This window comes from Dipodomys ordii, unplaced genomic scaffold, assembly GCF_000151885.1.
Source record: "Dipodomys ordii isolate 6190 unplaced genomic scaffold, Dord_2.0 Scaffold78, whole genome shotgun sequence".
Lineage (NCBI taxonomy): Eukaryota > Metazoa > Chordata > Mammalia > Rodentia > Heteromyidae > Dipodomys > Dipodomys ordii.
In genome coordinates this window covers 452,535-471,132 of record NW_012267294.1, presented here as the reverse complement: position 1 = coordinate 471,132, position 18,598 = coordinate 452,535, and the positions used below count along the sequence as shown (strand labels likewise).

The window sequence follows — 18,598 nt, the reverse complement described above, 5'->3', positions numbered from 1 at the left end:
AAAAATGAAACCTCATCTCAAAAAGCAAGCTGGGTATGGTGGTCTACCTATCTGTTAGCTCTGTAGAAAGCACAGAAAGGAGAATGGAAGTCTGAGACCAGCCCTGGACAAGCATTCAAGACCATCTGAAAAATAACTAAAAACAAAATGGGTTGGAGGTATGGTTGAAGGAGTAGAGCTCCTGTCTAGGAACTGCAAGACCCTAAGTTCAAACCCCAGAACTGAGTTTGGTGCATGTAGCTCATGTCTATAATCCTAGCTACTTAGGAAGCTGAGGTCTGAGGAATGCAGTTTTAAGCCAATCCAGACAGAAAATCTAAGAAATTCTTATCTCCAAATAACCAACAAAAAGCTAGAAGTAGAAGTGTGCCTCAAATGGTAGAGTGTCAGCCTTGAGCAAGAAAGTTAAGCAAGAGTACAAGACCCTGAATTCAAGTCTCAGTACCAACACAAAAACAACAAAGAAACAAAACCCAGTACTATGCAACAACAACAGCAATAAACAACTGGAAGTCTATTTTGAAAGCTAATTAATCAACATTTATACATGGATTATCAACCATGTGCTGACTAGCTTAATATGTTTAGGGACTGCTATAATATATAAAGAGCAGTACTAGCACTCTGGAGAAAAGAATTGGGGTAACAATAGCAGAAAAAGATAGAAGAAAGACCAGAGCTTAAGAAATATGTTTTGCTTTTCTTTTCTTTTTTGCAGGGGGTCAAGGAGCAAGACTTGAACTCAGAATCTGCCATTTCACTAATAGGTTGGCATTGTACTACATGAGCTACATCTCCAGCCCATTAAGAAACCTTGAGTGACTAACATTTGAGTACTTTGGAGATTTTTTTTTCTTTTTTTAATACTATGTTCTAAAACAGAAATACAGTTTGCTATTGGCAAGGAAGGCTCTTGACAAATAAATAAATAATAATGAATGAAGTATGAGGTATGTAGGGGATATAATTATAGGCCTTGCTTGGGTTTTAAACATGGTCAAGGGCAGAGGGGAAGTAGGTCTCAAGTCTTTCCCCTGCCTCCCACATCCAGAATGCATGCTGTGAAGGGAAGAATGCCAGGCACAGGCTCTTGACAGACATCTGAACCAGAGTGTGATCTTCCTGCAGTTTGGAGAGTTTCTCAGTGCTCCTATGTGTGCCCTCTGAGCTGTAATCACCAAAACAAAGTATTATGATTTCAGGCTATGCAAGTATCTCACTAATGGTCATTTGCTGAATTTAATGAATTCTAGAACCAATTTGTGATCTTCCAGTCAGCTCAGGCTTATCAGGGAAAGAAAATCTTAGTGTGATAGAAGAGATCAGCTCCACAAACCACATCACTGAGACATTGATAGGAAAATGAATTCAAATAAATTCTGTGGGCAGGGTCAGATCTTGAACTTGTCTAATGCCATGAAGCACAAAAATGTAAGATGTTTCTGCCAGGCACTGGTGGCTAATGCCTATAATTCTAGCTACTTAAGAAGCTGAGATCTGAAGATTACAGTTTGAAGCTAGGCAGGAAAATTTGTGACATTTACCTCTAATTATCCACCAAAAAGCCAGAAGTGGAGTTGTGGCTCAAGTAGTAGAGCATCATCTTTGGGAGAAAAAGGTAAGGGACAGTGCTCAAGCCCTTAGTTCAAGCCCCAGTACACACATACACACACACACACATGCACACACACACATGTACACACACACACACACTCGCATGCATACACACACCAAGTTAGATATTGGCTGTCCTGATGAGCTGAAGGACAAGTGTAATACTTGCCTTGCAAACTCTACTCAGGTATCCTTTTATTCTCTCTTCAAATTTCACAGCTTCCTCTACTCTGCCTAAAAAGGAAAACTCACATCTTGGAGTTGTTACAATAAAACTATTGGCAGCCCTTAAAGTGAGAACAGAGCCTTGCCTTAATTTATTACACATCAGGGTAATAATAACAACACCACTACTGGCAGCTGGATAATCTCCACTGTGTTTCAGTAGGAGTGTGGTAGAGAGAGCAGAGAGGGCCCAGATTCCCTCTGTGGGGCTAAGTGCTGCCAGGCACACTCTTGGCTCAAAACCACAGGATGAGGTGGTATGACTGGGCTGTGCAGTGCCAAGATGTGATACAGAATGGTTGACATGTCATATTTCAACAGAAAACATTGGCAGTCATTTATCAGCTCTGGGAGAGGAGATACTTATTGCCAGGAGAATAAGCACCCTTATCTCTCATGAAGAGCCCCTCTGTCTGGAAGAGGATGAAAACTTAGCTTTAGAACCATAGAGCTGACAGAGTCCTTTTGGAGGACCTCACTTAAAAAAATCTGGGGGCAGGGGCTGGAAATGTGGCTTAGTGGTAGAGTGCTTGCCTCGTATGCATGAGGCCCTGGGTTCGATTCCTCAGCACCACATAAGAAAAAAAAAGCCGGAAGTGGTGCTGTGGCTCAAGTGGTAGAGTGCTAGCCTTGAGCTGAAGAGCTGAGGGACAGCACCCAGGCCCAGAGTTCAGGCCCCACAACTGGACCCCCCAAAAAAAATCTGGGGGCAGGGGCTGGAAATGTGGCTTAGTGGTAGAGTGCTTGCCTCGCATGCATGAGGCCCTGGGTTCGATTCCTCAGCACCACATAAACAGAAAAAGCCAGAAGTGGCACTGTGGCTCAAGTGGTAGAGTGCTAGCCTTGGACAAAAGCAGTTCAGGGACAGTGCCTAGTCCCTGAGTTCAAGCCCTAGGACCAGAAAAAAAAAAAAAGAAAAGAAAGAAAGGAATCTGGGAGCAGCCAGGTACTGGTATGAGGTGTGAACCTCTACTCCTAGTTGCTCAGGAGGCTGAGATTTGAGGATCACAGTTTGAAGCCAGCCTGGGCAGAAAAGTCTGAGGCTTTTATCTCCTATAAACACTATTCAGAAAAAGCCGGAAGTGGTGCTGTGGCTCAAGTGGTAGAGTGCTAGCCTTGGGCACAAAGAGGCTCTAGGATAGCATCTAGGCACCAAGATCCAGCCCCAGGACTGGCAAACAAAAAATAACTAAGTAAGTTATTTAGTTGAGCATCAAAAATTAAGTCTAAGCCAGGTGCCGGTGGCTCACACTGGTAACCCTAGCTACTCAGGAGGCTGAGATCGGAGGATCTCGATTCAAAGACAGCCCGGGCAGGAATGTCCATGAAACTCTTATCTCCAACAAACCACTCAGAAAACCAGAAGTGGCATAGTGGCTCAAGTGGTAGAGCACTAACCTTGAGCTGAAGAGCTCAGGGACAGCGTTCAGGCCCAGAGTTCAAGCCCCATGACCGACCACACACACACACACACACACACAGAAAATGACATCTATCCAAAGACAGATCCAAGGAACACAGATGTAAGAAATATCTAGCAGAAATCATAAAGAAGCCGTCCTTCAGGCCAATGGTCTCTTTCAGTGCCAGCCTCATTTCTAGGCTACTTCTCTGTTTCTTCATCATGGATTCTGAGTCTTGGGTGTCTGATCAACCTTGGCTGCTTCCAGGGAAACTGCGATCAAGCCCTCAGCATTCAGCATACCCACAGCAACCACAGTGACATCCGCACAGAGGGTAGCGTCCATCAGAGGTCCCCCCCCTGCTGCTCTGCTTGCTCTGGAAGCCTTTCATTAGTTTCTAAATTTTAAGATAATGGGAACTTAATGGGGATTATTTTGATCTCCTCTCACCAGCAAACACTTTTGTGTCTAAAACCTGCAGCGCCAGCTGCGTGGCCTAAACCGACTGTATCCTGAGCAAGCAGAAGCGTGGCCCTGCAATCTGTCACCTTGATCTCTGAAGGCACAGGCCATTGCTGCGGCCCAGTTTTCTTTGCTCTGAAGCCAAGACTTTGGCCTGTAAATGTATTTGGACATCTGGTCATTTTGGTGGTCACGTTGAATTCTTCTTTCTTTCACCCAATATGTGTTGAGTTTGTTTATTTCTGCATCGGCAAAGTTTGCATTGCAGTTTGGAGGGTAAAATTAGCAGAGATTTCTTTTGTGTCTGTGTGTGTGCTGGCGCGTGGCTTGAACTAGGGCCTCGAGCTCTTGCTTGTTTTTTTGCTCAAGGTTGGCACTTTACTACTTGAGCCACAGCTCCACTTCTAGTTTTCTGGTAGGTGCCTGAAAATAAGAGGGCAACAAATTTGTCTGCTCAGAAAACGAGGGGAGGGGGGTGGCTAACAATGTTTGACAAGAAATGTATTCATTAGCTTATTTATGTAACTATAATCCCACTGCACATCACCCTTACAATAAAATTGAAAAAAAAATGTCTGGTCACTCTGACTTTGAACCTCAATCTCAGCCTCCTGAATAGCTAGGATTATAGGGTTAAGTGTGAGCCACCAACACCTGGCTACAATTGCGGAATTTTGTGTGTGTGTGTGTGTGTGTGTGTGTGTGTGTGTGTATTTGGTACTGGGTTTTGAATTCTACACCTATGCACTGTCGCTTAGCTTTTTCAGTCAAGGATAGTGCTCTACCACTTGAGCCACAACTCCACTTCTGGCTTTTTGGTGGTTAATTGGAGGTAAGAGTCTCCTGGGCTGGCTTCAAACCTTGATCCTGAGATTTCAGCCTCTTGAGCACCTAGGATTAAAGGTTTAAGCCATAAACACCAATACCTGGCTTGTACTGGGGGTGTTTAATTTGTCAAAATGATTGGCAAAACACAACCTTGTGAAAACCACCAGTCCTGCTAGACCCACTCAACATCTTATGGGATAGCCTGGGGTTGTGTTTCCCCTTCTTTTGTTATCTGTGAGCTATGAGGACTACTTAGGCAGATCTTTAAACCATCCCAATCTGGTGGCCACTGACTTCTCTCCAGCAAGAAACCAGGTCAGTTGTCTTGAGTTGAATGGAAATTTATCACTATTAACTTGAACTTGTGACATGCTTGTGGATGCTTCAAAACACATTGCCCATCAGATTCAATGGAGGGCTTGAGGCTTCCTTAATTTAATAATTGTTTTGAGGATACATTTATAAGACAATGAATTTTTCTCTCCAGCTTTGTGGTAGACTGGCACCAAATAAAGATACCAAGCAATCCAAAGAAATCCAAAACCACGTGTTAGAAATGGTTTTATTGAATTATGTATTATTACCATTTTATTTTTTATTTAATTTTTATTGGAGATGATAATGACTTTTCTTTTTGCTGGAAGTGGGGCTTGAACTCTGGGCCTTGGTGTTATCTCTGAACTCTTCAGCTCAAAGCAAGCCCTCTACCACTTGAGCCACAGTGCCACTTCTATTTTTCTGGTGGTTTATTAAAGATAAGAGTCTCACAGGGAGCTGGGAAGATGGCTCAGTGGTAGAGTGCTTGCCTTGCATGCATGAGGCCCTGGATTCAATTCCTCAGCACTACATTTTTTAAAAATATCCAGAAGTGGTGCTGTGGCTCAAGTGGTAGAGTGCTAGCTGAAGAGCTCAGGGAGAGCGCCCAGGCCCAGAGTTCAAGCCCCACGACCAAAAAAGAAAAAGAAAAAAAAAAGAGTTTCAAGGATTTTCCTGCCTGGGCTAGCTTTGAACTGTGATTCTCAGATCTCCTAACTATGACCTTTGGGAATTAGTTTCTTGTAGTCCCAAGGTATAATAGGGACCTCTCAGGAAAAAAGGATTTGGATGGAAATCTGGCAGTGAGGAGCAACATTGAGAAAGTGTGAATGAGGCAGAGACTGTAGTTTGACAAGAAACAGGTACCCAGCTTCAAAGCAGGCAGTGTGACTGACAGCATTGAGTGAGGATTAGCAGGCAGGGTGCAGGGACTTGGCTCCTCAGCCATCCTGATGTTCACAGATAGGGCAGCTTCAATACAGAGTGTTACACAGATCCTATGCTGCCTTCAGCAGTCTGTAGATGCTGACAGTGCCAGTGTTGGCATTAGCAGAGTCAGCCTGCCAACCTAGGCCCCTCCTAAATTTCCCACTTCTTCCAGTACTCACTGGTTCTCATCAGAGCAGCTCATCATAGCTGCTCCAGCCCACTTCCTATCTTTTACCGTCAGAGGATGAAGATAGCAAATTGCAAATGATTGTTGCAAACTTTTCTATTGGTACTCTTAAGTTTGATCGGAGAGGCAAAGACCAAGAGCAAAAAGTTAGCTACATTTCTAAAATGATTTTGAAATGAAGATTGCTTGACACTGCAACTGGAGACAAAGACAATTTTCAGAGTTTAGGTTGAACAGGATCTCACAGAGATACAATCTTCAGATTATCAATCTATCTATCATCTATCTATTTATGGGGGGGAGGGAAACCAGGCTTTGGTGGTTCACATATATAATCTTAGCTACTTAAAAGGCTGATCTGAGGATCTGAGGATCATGGTTCTCAGCCAGCCTACACAGAAAGCCTATGAGACTCATCTCCAATTAACCACCAAATAAAGCCCAAAGCGGGACCATGATGTAAATGGTAGGAGACCAGCCTTGAATAGAAAAACTAAAGGACAGTACCCAGCACATGAGTTTAATTCCCAGTAAGATCTTCATAACTATCCTGTTCTTACATCTTAATCCTGAGTATTTCAACTGAGAGTGGAGTTTGAATTCCAACACAGCAGTTAATTCCTAAAACTTGGAAAGGAACAGGAAAAAGTAATTTATAAATGGAAAAAAAAATTGTGCCCTAACATTTTCTACCTGGACAAGAATGAAAGTTCCATTTACAAGCTTAATGGAACATTTTGTTAATGCTAACTACAGCTCCAAAACACCCTATCAATTGGCCTAAGCTCTACTTCATTTGGGCACCTTTCATCTTAGAGTACATAGTAAATAGTAATTAATTTCCAGAGTATTGCAAAGTCGGTCAGATCATTCAAACTTATCGTGATGATAGGTTGTTCAGTAAGTGGCAATTTCTTTTTGTTATCATTATTCTTCCCATATACTGGGAAACTGAGGCATAGGGCAGAGGTGAGATGCTGGCTTCAAGGGTCTAGCCCAAATCAGTGATCAACTGTTGATCACTGCTGTCATCTCTAGGAAGTGGCTTTTTGGTTCCGTAAGGTACTTTCCAGTGTCAGCACTTGTGTGTGTGTCAGCAGCTCAGGCTCCCTTCCCAGGGGCCCCACGTCCTCAGGCTCTGTTTCATCTGGGGATCTCTGCTGATAAAGAACACAAAGTCAGTGAGGAAGTAGGACAAAATCTCAGTGAGTTTGAAGGTTGGATGCTTTAATAGAAATGTAGGAGGGAAGTAGAATGCTCTGTGACTGAGGTAGCATAATGAAAGATGATTGGACAGGAGACAGCGTTGTCCTCATAACCCTAATAGGGTCTTGACAGAGCTTACAGTCCAGGCTCCCTTGTAAAAGAGACATCAGAATGCCTTGACTAAACTGGACACCACCCAGACTTGATATGTTCGGCCCAGTGTGGCCACATTCTCCATTTTGGAAGAGGACTGTGTTGGGTAGATTTTTTTGTGTCTTTATTTTTTTCTATCTTTCATAGAGATAACGGTACAATAATTCCTAAGTTTACATAGTAGATAAATAATTCAGAACTACCTAGACTTGGATTGTGTGTGTGTGTGTGTTAGAGAGCTTGAACTCAGGGACTTGTACTCTTTTTGTTGTTGTTGTTGCTGCTGCTGTTGTTGTTGTCAGTTGTGGGGCTTGAACTCTGGGTCTGGGTGCTGTCCCTCAGCTCTTTAGCTCAAAGCGAGTGCCCTACTGCTTAAGCCACAGCGCCACTTCCGGTTTTCTAGTGGTTTATTGGAGATAAGAGTCTCACGGACTTTCCTGCCTGGGCTGGCTTTGAACTACAATCCTCAGATCTCAGCCTCCTGAGTAGCTAGGATTTCAGGCAACTTGTACTCTTGCTTAGCATTTTTTGCTCAAAGCTTGAGCTCTATCACTTGAGCCATAGCTCCACTTCCAGTTTTTAGTGGTTAAATGGATATAAGAGTCCTGAGGATTTTTCTGCCTAGGTTAACTTCGAACCATGATCCTTAGATCTCAGCCTCCTGAGTAACTAGTATTATAGGTGTGGGCTACCGGAGCCCAACTTGGATCATTATTTAAGTAAGAAAAGAGGGCAGTGTTCAGTAGGTAGAAAAGTTTGGATGAGTAGGTAGCTTCTTGCCTCCCTTCCTTTTCATGATCTCTTTTCTTAAAATAGTATGAGGAAAATGAACTGACATGCCATTAATGAGTGTCCCTCCCTCCTTTCCCCTGGTCTAGTCTAACTCAGTATCTCAGCAGGAAAGTGGAAAAGAGGAAGAGGGACTTGACATTTACTGAGCGCCAACTCAACTTCACATAAATAATTGCATTGAATCCTCCAAAATAAGACCTATTATGCAGGTGTTATTATCTTCATTTTAAAAAGATAATGCTTTTAGTCTCAATCAGTCAGGACGGTGTGAAGTCAAGATTCAAAATTCAGAGCTTACTGACTCCGGAGTCAATTTATTTTCCTGTTATCTTGCTAATGTGCCTGTTCTAAATGATGAAGGACTTGATCCTGAACTCATCTTCTTAGGAGGAACATGACAGACATTGGGTACTGTCTTTGTCAGTATTTATCAGATCATACTAACTATAGATAGGAAGGGTCTAAATGATGAATGGTTGTTTCTAAACTCTGGTTGGCTGGGGATTTGCTTATTTAAATGAATGAATTTCTTTGCAGGGTGTGGAGCATGGATCCTGGCAAAAGATGAGGCACGATGGAGGGAAGATATGCTATGACTTGTTTGTTGAGAATTCAGCCCAAGCTTACCCTTACTCACTTGTCAATAAATTTTGGAGTATTTTAACCTAAAGTGACCTTCAAAATATGCTATTCTTACCCTTATTATAAAAGGAATAATTATAGTTAAATGTATCAATTTATTATGTGTCAAGCTCCCCCTCCTCCTCCTCCTCCTCCTCCTCTTCCTCCTGGAACTCATGATCCTTTTGCCTTAGCAACAACTTCCCAGATGCTGGGATAATAGGTGTGTCCATGCCGGGACTTAATTTTTTTAGATCTACTTTTGTGCCTTTGGAATAAGATGAAGGTTTTTGTTTGTCCAGATTCTTCCATCTTTCTGCTTCTGTACCTCTAAATGGTACCTTGTTGCTACCTGGCCTCAAGGAGACTCTCCAATGACAGAAAGAGGTGGTTTTATACTTGAAAAGCAGGCTTTTCTCATATTCTATTTCTAGGGGAATAGCAACCTTTTGCAACCCTGAACACAGACATGCTAACCTGCAATGTAAGTCTACCCACTATAACTGCTCACTCCAACTTTCTTCTTCTCTTTCCCTCCTGAGTCTTCAGTACCTTGCTCTCATGTTGGGAGTAAAGGGCTGTCCGTGGATGAGTTTCCTTTCTCATGGGGAACCCTCTAATGTAGTCACTTTCCTGGACACCCATAGGCACTAAAGAGGCTGAAACTCCATCCCTTGGAAGTGGGAGGTTCACTATCATACGACCCTCCATGCAGGAGGGGCAGGCGGTTTATAAAACTGAGCACAACTGGGCTGGGAGAGTGGCTCAGTGGTAGAGCGCTTGCCTTGCATGCCTGAGGCCCTGGGTTCAATCCCTCAGCAGCACATAAGCAGGAAAAGCCAGAAGTGGTGCTATGGCTCAAGTGGTAGGGCGCTAGCCTTGAGCTGAAGAGCTGAGGGACAGTGCTCAGGCCGAGTTCAGGCCCCATGACTGACAAAAACCAAACCAAACCAAACCAAACAAAAACAGCACAACTGTGGTTGGGGTTGATGAACATGTTCTTTTTTTCTTTTTCTTTTTCTTTTGTCCACCGTGGGGCTTAAACTCTGGGCCTTAGCGCTGTCCCTCAGCTCTTCAGCTCAAGGCGAGCGCTCTACCACTTGAGCCACAGCGCCACTTACGGTTTTCTAGTGGTTTAATGAGATAAGAGTTTCACGGACGTTCTACCTGGGCTGGCTCAGATCTCAGCCTCTTGAGTAGCTAGGATTACAGGCTATGAGCCACCGGCACCCGGCTGAACATGTTTTTATATTGTCTAAAAATAAGCATGTGGACCTCAGTGGGTGGAGGATCAGGCCGTTAAAAAAAATAAAAGCCTCAGGATTCCACCCTCTGCTGTTCTAGAGAGGGAGGGTAAGAGATGTGGCAGCCTCAGGTGGCTGAAACTCACATCTGTGCAGCCTTCCTGTGGAAACTAGGCTTGCAGAATCACTCATTTCACTCAGATGGGTAAAGAACATGCAGTTTCTTTGTTTCTCGAAATTACTATGCTGTCTTTTATTGTCCCTGTGATCCCTCATCTGCGGAGTAGCAAGAGAGAAAAATTAATTTTAGTACCATAGGTTTAAAAATAGTCTGATTCAGCTTGGTAAGGGTGGCTCACACTTGTAATCCTAGCCACTCAGGAGGCTGAGGTCTGAGGATAATGGTTCACAACCAGCCCAGGCGGGAAAGTCTATGAGACTTTTATCTACAATTAACCACCAGAAAACTGGAAGTGGAACTGTGGCTCAAAGTGATAGAGCTCTAGCTTTGAGCAAAAGAGCTCAGGGACAGAACCCAGGCCTTGAGTTCAGGCCCCATGGCCTTGAGTTCAAGCCCCAAGACTGAAAAAAAAAAAGTGTGATTCAACTATTTAAGCAGTTTTTCCTTCCCTTCTTCCCTCAACTTTCCCCCCTCCCTTCCTCTCCCCTTTTCTTCCCTCCCTCCTTCTTTTCCCTTTCCTTCCTTCCTTCCTTCATTTCTTCCTTTCCTCTTTGTTTTCTTCTTCTTCTTTTTTTTTAGATAAGATCTTGTCATGTAGCCCTGGCTGGCCTAGAACTAGTGATCCTTCTGCCTCAGCCTCCAAAGTGCTGGGATTACAGGTCTGAACCATCATTCCCAACTATAAAGAATTTCTTTAAATTTATTTCAGGTCTTTGGGATAAGTTGAAGTCTTTCCATTTTTTCCATTCTTCTGCTTGAGTCTCCCAAAATGGTACCCTCTGTTCTGAGACTAGGTCCATTGGCCATTTCCTCCATGGTGGTGTGGGGCTATCAACATGGCTGCCTTCGAGAGGACTGGTGCAAGAGCTTTCTGACCTTGATTTTTCTCTAATTTATTTCATCTTGTGGCAGAAACCTGAAAGGAGGAGGCCAAGAGAGAATAAAGGATTCTCTCCATGGCACGTAACTGTCTTCTCTTCTGTTCCTAGCAGCAAGTGAAAGAAGAGGTTTCTTCCTCAAACTTTTCTTGAACCTAAAGGGAAATTCTAAAAGCAACAGCTTGGTTCTTGAGCTTGAACACAGTGTAAACTATCTGGTTTGTTTTCGGTACTGGTCTTCTCTATTTACAGCTTCGTACCAGAGGTTGAACATACGTATACACATGCCTTTATTCTTGCCAAGCAAGTGCTCTGCTACTTGAGCCATACCCCTTGTCTGTTGGCTCTTAGCTCATTTTTCAGATGAGGTCTTGTGTTTTTACCAAGGCTGATCTTGGACCATGATCCTAGCGTCCCGAACTATATATAGCTGGAACTATAGCTAGATTGCTACTATACCTGGCTTGTTTTTGCAAAAGGTTCTCACTGATTTTGGCCCAGGCTAGACTCAAATTGGGATCCTCCTTCTTTGTTTCCCTCAGAAACAGTGTTAACAAAATGAAATGTTAAGCTTCCAGATACTTAAATTAAAAGATGAGGGATTTAGAAAAAAACTGAAATACTGTGTATATTGCATGTTGCCTTGATATATTATTGAGATAGGAATGGAATGGTTGTTTCAACATGCTCCTCAAGGAGAAAACTGGGAGTGTAGTATGTAAAGACAAGGCTCTGCTATTTCTTCTTGGACAATTTTACTTATATGGAAAGTCAGTTTCCTTATTCTTAGAAGGGGATAATAGCAGTATCTACCTCATAGGAGTAGTTACAAAGCTTAATCTTTGCCTATCTAAAATGAAGCCCACAACAAATGTGAGCTACTTAGATTCAAAAAATAAATATAATTACATTTACAGCCTTAAAAACTTCTTAAGTATGAGGCAGGAGAAATCATGAATTTTCAAAATAACCTTTTAGCTGGGCAGGCACTGGTGGCTCATACCTATATTCTTAGCTACTCCGAAGACTAAGACTAAGGATTGTAGTTCAAAGCCAGTGTGAACAGGAAAGTTCCTGAGATTCTTTAATTAATTACCAAAAAGCCAGAAGTGTGGCTGTTTCTCAATTGGTAGAATGTTAGCTTTGAGTGTAAAAGCTGAGACAGTTCCCATACCTTGAATTCAAGCCCCAGGACCTGCCCCCCCCAACTGTTACATAGTCTTAAGCAAGTTGTATGTCCACTGTGATTCTTGATATGAAAAAATGAGGATAAGGCTGGGTATCAGTGGCTCGCATGCCTGTAATCCTAGCTACTCAGGAAGCTGAGATTTGAGGATCCTAGTTAAAACCCAGTACAGACATTGAACTCATTGTCCCTGAACTTCTTTGGCTCAAGGCTAGCACTCTAGTACTTGAGCCACAGCACCACTTCTGGCTTTTTGTTTATGTGATACTGAGGAATTGAATCCAGGCTTCATGCATGCTAGGCAAGCATTCTAACACTAAGCCAATTTCTCAGCCCCAACATTAGCTTTCAGAAAAAAAAAAAAGCTGAGTAAGAACTGGAAGCCCTAAGTCCAAGTTCCATCACCAGCATTAAAAAAAAAAGTGAGGGCTGGGAAGGTGGCTCAGTGGTAGAGTGCTTGCCTTGCACGCATGAGGCCCTGGGTTCCATTCCTCAGCACCACATAAGCAGAAAAAGCCGGAAGTGGCACTGTGGCTCAAGTGGTAGAGTGCTAGCCATGAGCTGAAGAGCTGAGGGACAGCGCCCAGGCCCAGAGTTCAAGCCCGACAACCGGCAAAAAAAAAAAAAAGTGAGCCTGGCACCAGTGGCCCACACCTATAATCCTAGCTACTCAGGAGGATGAGATCTGAGGATTGCAGTTCAAAGCTAGCCTGAGCAGGAAAGTCCATGACACTCTTATCTCCAAGTAATCACCAGAAAACCAGAAGTGATGCTGTGGCTCAAGTGGTAGAGCACTAACTTTTGGCTGAAGAGCTCAGGGACAGCGCCCAGGTCCAGAGTTCAAGACTCACCATCTGCATTAAAAAAAAAAAGTGAGGATAAAATACCATAGAACAGATGTGAGACCTAAAAGAAATAATGTATGAAAAACATTAGGAAAGAGTGACACCTAACAGAGGCATAATACCTTTCTCCCTATGTCAATAACTGCTGTCTTTTCATTCTTTTCTGATATTAGGCAGGGATATAAGCCTTTGTCATTGCCACATTGGCTTAGCACACAGAAGCAGCTCAATGTCATTTACAGATTCAACCATGGACTTCTCTCTTATCAGGTGTTGCTGGTCAGAGGACAATTCCTGCACTCCATCAACAACTTCAGATGTCCCGGGCTTTATATATTTTTTCCATTATCTTTACTGAGATTACACTGTGGAAGCTGGGTGCTGGTGGCTCACGCCTGTAATCCTAGCGGAAGGCTCCTTCACATCCTCCATCCCAGGGGACCACGCAGAGGCAGGCAGGCACAGGAGAAAGATTATTATAAGGTTTATTAGAGGAGCCATAACCTCCCCCCCCCCCAGGGAGCACTAGGCATCAGTCCCTATCCCCGTAGCAGGGGAGACTGAGGGCAGGAAGTGTGTAGGTGGAAGCTCAGGTGGGTCTAGGCAGAGAGAGGGAGGGGCCAGCTATATGGTGGGAACTCCAGAGCTGGGAGGAGCTCAGGTCTGGGTGGATCTGAGGACCTAAGGTGGGCATAATGCTTACACTAGCTACTCAGGAGGCTGAGATCTGAGGATCACTTTTCAAAGTTAGCCCAGGCAGGAATGTCTGTGAAACTCTTATCTCCAATTAAACTGGAAGTGGCGCTGTGGCTCAAGTGGTAGAGTACCGGACTTTAGCTGAAGAGCTCAGGGACAGTGCCCAGGTCCAGAGTTCAGGACCTATGACAAAAAATTAAAAAAAAAATCACACTGTGAACCATCAGAAGCATTTGTGTTTGCTTCACTCACATTGCTCAACCCACTCTTGGAAAAAAATGTGTTTGCATAAATACTAGCAGATGAATTTTTTAAAATATCATTTTTTTTCTTTCCTGGCACTCTGTGAGGGAAATGAGCAAATATAAACAGAGGAGTATCACACTAGAAATATATAGCAGATGGGTGTCTGCTGGGGATCTGGACTTGACTGGAGTTTATACATTTGGGAGGTGTAGGATTATGACAAAATCCATTTGTAATGCTCTTGCTTTTTATTTTTCGTGATATTAATTGCTGAAGACTATGCTTAATGCACACTTTCAGCTCAAATTTTCCCTTTGAGAAACAAACAGGATGCTGTAAACACTCTCTAGGAGGGATCGTCTGACTAAGCCTAGCATAAATCCAGTTTGATTGAGAATTCAAGAAGTGAAAAAAGGAAAGTTGATTTGTAGTCCATGCAATAAAGATGGAGAAAAAGCATGCTCTTCGTTTCTCTATCAGATGGTTTTCTACTTAAGAGCAAGAGTTAATGGTGGATGTTAAATATTATACACTCTGCCTGGCTTGGCTTGATTCAGGCCATTTCTATTTAGACATACATTCTGAGAAATACATCTGTATGTAGGGAATTGTTCATGAGCCATCCTTAACTCCAGCCCACACTTTTTGCTCAGTATATTATTTTTATTCATTCCTCATTCAACACATCCTATTAAGTATCTATACGATAGATTGACTTCATAGCCTTCATCTACCCTTCCATCTGTCCTCCCCCTTCCCTCCAAATTTATTTGTCGATACCTAATTCCCAATGGCATGTGTTTGAAGAGTCTTCAAGTCATGAAACTGGAGCTCTTATGATGATTACAACTATGCATTTTAAGAAAGACAGCCCCCAGACAGGCCACTGGTGGTTCACATCTGTAATCCTACTTACTTAGGAGGCTAAGATCTGAAGATTGATGTTTGAAGCCAGCTTAAGCAGAAGTCTGAGGAGCTCCTCTCCAATTAACCAACAAAAAGCTGGAAGTGGCGGTATTGCTCAAGTGGTAGAGTACCAGCCTTGAGTAGAAAAAGCCAAGCCAGAGTGTGAGGCCCCAAGTTCAAGCCCCAGTGCCAGTACAACAACAACAAAAAATTAGTATGTGAAGGTTGAAGCTATAGGCTGTGGTTATTGCGGGAGGTCTTTTTTTTTTCCTTTTATTTTTATTGTAAATATGTATTGTTTACATAGTCTTAAGAAAGCATTTTGAAATGAAGTTTTCTGCAGCTAAGATACTACAGACTTCCCTAAGATGATTTTCATGAATCATTTCCAAACAGGATTTTTTAGTTATTCAACAGTTACCTCAACTGGGTGGAAGTTAAGATATGCAGATGTAGCACTCTTAGGGCAATTGAATGGGGACTAGAAAGTTTGCCTTGATCAGTTTTGGATCTGGTCTTTCTTCACAGGAGCTATAGTTGTTTTCTTTCTGTCACAGCCGTATTAGAATTATGTCTTCCCACTTCCTCTTGAGAAATAGCTTTGCTCTTTCCAAGTCATGGCATCTGGTTTTATACTTATGCGGGATAGGGGTGGGAGAGTTGTAAGAGATAAACCATAGGCTGACACCAGCCCCCACGGCTGGAACTAGCCAAGCGGAACAAGGCTGAAGGCTTAAAAATCCACATCAACTAACTTTGGTTGCCTTTATTTCTAAGCTAGTCTCTCAGCTTCCTGGTTTTGATCTAAAAGAGAACCAGAGAGCTTGTGATCAAATTCTGTCACCGTCATGAGTGGAGGGAGCCTACCTTCAGGGACATTTTGTCATTTTTTTTCCTCTAAGATTCTCTTTATAGTCATAGCATATTAACAGTACTGTCCACATCATAGTCCTTATTCCCTGCGTGTGTGTGTGTGTGTGTGTGTGTGTGTGTGTGTGTGTGTGTTTCCTTCCGGACTCTTATTGGAAAGTTTAAGTCTTAGAATAGGACTCTGGGCTGGTCAGGGGAAAACTCCATGAAATCAGGCTGTTAGACATGGGCTTAACCTACTCTACTTCTCCCCTTCTCCATATAAGAAGATAGATTCATGTTCTAAGCTACCAGGGAGAATGCCCGGTGGTTTCTAAGTAAAGCTGGTCCTGAGTGGGCAGCATCTCAGTATCTCTCAGAAGAATTGCATCATGGTCCTCTCCAGTATTACCCAGAGCCTTGACCTTGAGGTGGTCATCCCAATTCCACTATTACATTTCAAGTTCAGCTCTTGGAAAACAGGTGCATTCTAAAAACAAACAAACAAAAAACACAGCAAAGACATAAGTACAAAGAACAAATTCAAATTCAATCCTGACTCTTGAGTACCCAGATGCCATATAACTAGCAAGGGAATGGCCCTGGAGGGGTATCATTTCTGGTCCCTGATCTGTAGCTTTATAAAAAGAACTCCACGCTCTAGGACTCGGAGCTTGATCACAAAAGATGAGAGCAATGTGATGATTTGTCCAGCTTAGGTTTACTAGATAGCCTGTGTGAGCAGTTAGTTCCTCGGGGGCCTGAGCTTAGCTTGAGTCAGCCTGGGTGTGACAAGCCCAGGACTGACCTCACCTTTGCAAGCTGACAGAGTTCCCCACCCCCTCCGCCCCCTTGGCCCCTGTCAGCCACCTTGGCCAACTTGCTTGTTTTGTTTCTATTTCCCTCCCCCTCTCTTTTCCTCTCTCAGCAGCCATCTCCTGGGCTATATTACACCCCCCCCCCCAACACGTCTGCTGATCATCAGAGCTCTGCTGTGGAACTGCGGTGACTCATTTGTTTCTTAGGTATTTTGGGTTCATTACTCCTCAGCTACTTTACTGAGCAGTCTCTCGCAGTGCCAAAACACAGAAGAGAGGAAATGGGGGCGTGCAGATGGGAGGGGTGGGGGTGGGGGCAGAAATCCAAGAGCTGCTATGGAAAAGTTCAGCGGAGGTGCCCTTGTCAAAGCCAGGACTCCAAAACAAGGCGATTCCAAAAGCAACAACGGAAAGGAAACAAGGCTTCGATTAAAACTTCATTGAGAGGCCTGGGTACACCTCCCCAAATTCTCCCACCGCAGAGACGGTGTCCTCAGGCATCAAAAGAAATAAAATAAAATAAAAAAATCGTCATTGCTCTTTGGGAATATTTTTGAGTTCACCACACCCAAAACCATATTGACCCAGCCAAAAGTATGGTGGAAGGGGTGCAGTTAGAGGTCAGGCTCAGCCTACAAAACACAATCCGATCATTCCCCCTAAACTTCTGACCCCTGCTCCCTAATAACATATGCCTTTGGCTCAACTATGTAGCCTTGCTCTGTGAATAAAATCTAGGGTGGAATGGCTGCTGTTCTGAGCAGACAGACCCTGCTTATGCTATGAACAATACACAGCACTTCTGACAGGCTCTTCAGACGATTTGTGAATATATACATTTAAGAGGCTTCAGAATGTTATTATTTAGAATTAATTTTCTTTGAATCATTCTCTCCAAGAATGTGCAGTTTATGATGTCTCTGCCTGTACTGTAAGCGTTCCTTGTTCTGGCTCCGATTTCTTCAGAGTATTGAATTACTGTTTGTGACATTTGTCATTCGTTTCTAGTTTGAGGCTTGCAAGATTAGCCTGCTGGGGGTATTCATTCTTTTCTAATTATGCATTCTTTAACCCAACAACTGGGTTGAGTTGGAGCCAGCCCTCTAAGTTCAGCAGCCCAGATTTCATTTCTGGTGAGCAGTTCCAGCATGCGAGTGTGAAGGCTGAATTCTGAAAGAAAGAAGCTGATGAAAATTATTCATAATGAATTTTGAGATGATGGGTTATGGGCTGTTGCTTCCTTCTGAGGCAGCATGGTATGTTCAAGCAGTAGGGTGTGGTTGACAGCTGCTATATGTAAACCACCTTCCTGGAAACAGTGAAAAATACCAAGAGATAGAGGACGGAAACTGCGTGTTTGGATGATGAAACACTGAAAAGGAGGATCTAGGTTTCCTTTGGCATCATGTCACCATCTCAGACCTGGAAGCAAGAAGTCAGTGTCACATAGTTCACATCTGGTGAATAGGAAAATAAGAATAGCACCATACATTAGGAAATTGTACTCCTCCTCCTCTCTTCTTCTTCTTCTTCTTCTTTTTCTTCTCCTTCTCCTTCTTCTTCTTCTTCTCCTCCTTCTCCTCCTCCTCCTCCTCTCTCCCTCCTCCCCTTCCCCCTCCTCCCCTTCCCCCTCCTCCTCCTCTTTTTTGTCCGTTGTGGGGCTTGAACTGTGGGCTTGAGTACTATCCCTCAGCTCTTCAGCTCAAGGCCAGCAGGCTACAGCTTGAGTTACAGTGTTACTTCCAGTTTTCTAGTGGTTTATTTGAGATAAGAGTCTCATGGACTTTCCTGCCTGAGCTGGCTTTGAACCTTGATCCTCAGATCTCAGCCTCCTAAGATCTCAGCCTCCTAAGTAGCTAGGATTACAGGTGTGAGCCACTGGTGCCCAGAACATTAGGAAATTTTAAAAGGACTCCATAGTGTCGGGAATAAATTATGAGCTGGAATTGTAGCTCAGAAAAAGAGTGCTTACCTAGCATGCATGAGGCTCTAGGTTCAACGCTCAGCACCAAG

The 18,598-nt window shown here is 43.4% G+C and overlaps 1 protein-coding gene across 3 annotated transcripts in view; it reads left to right on the top strand.

The window, feature by feature from the left end:
* The window catches only part of LOC105991955 (adenosine receptor A3-like), a 150,143-nt gene that overhangs the window by 14,028 nt on the left and 117,517 nt on the right, over positions 1–18,598 (top strand). The window contains exons 2-3 of one of the 3 annotated variants that reach the window (XR_001175380.1): positions 719–950; positions 8,653–8,785. The exons of the other annotated variants lie outside the window; for them this stretch is intronic. The gene's annotated coding sequence lies outside the window, so the exon portion shown is untranslated. Of the gene's footprint in view, positions 1–718; positions 951–8,652; positions 8,786–18,598 lie in introns of those variants that run through there. 3 annotated transcript variants of the gene reach the window in all.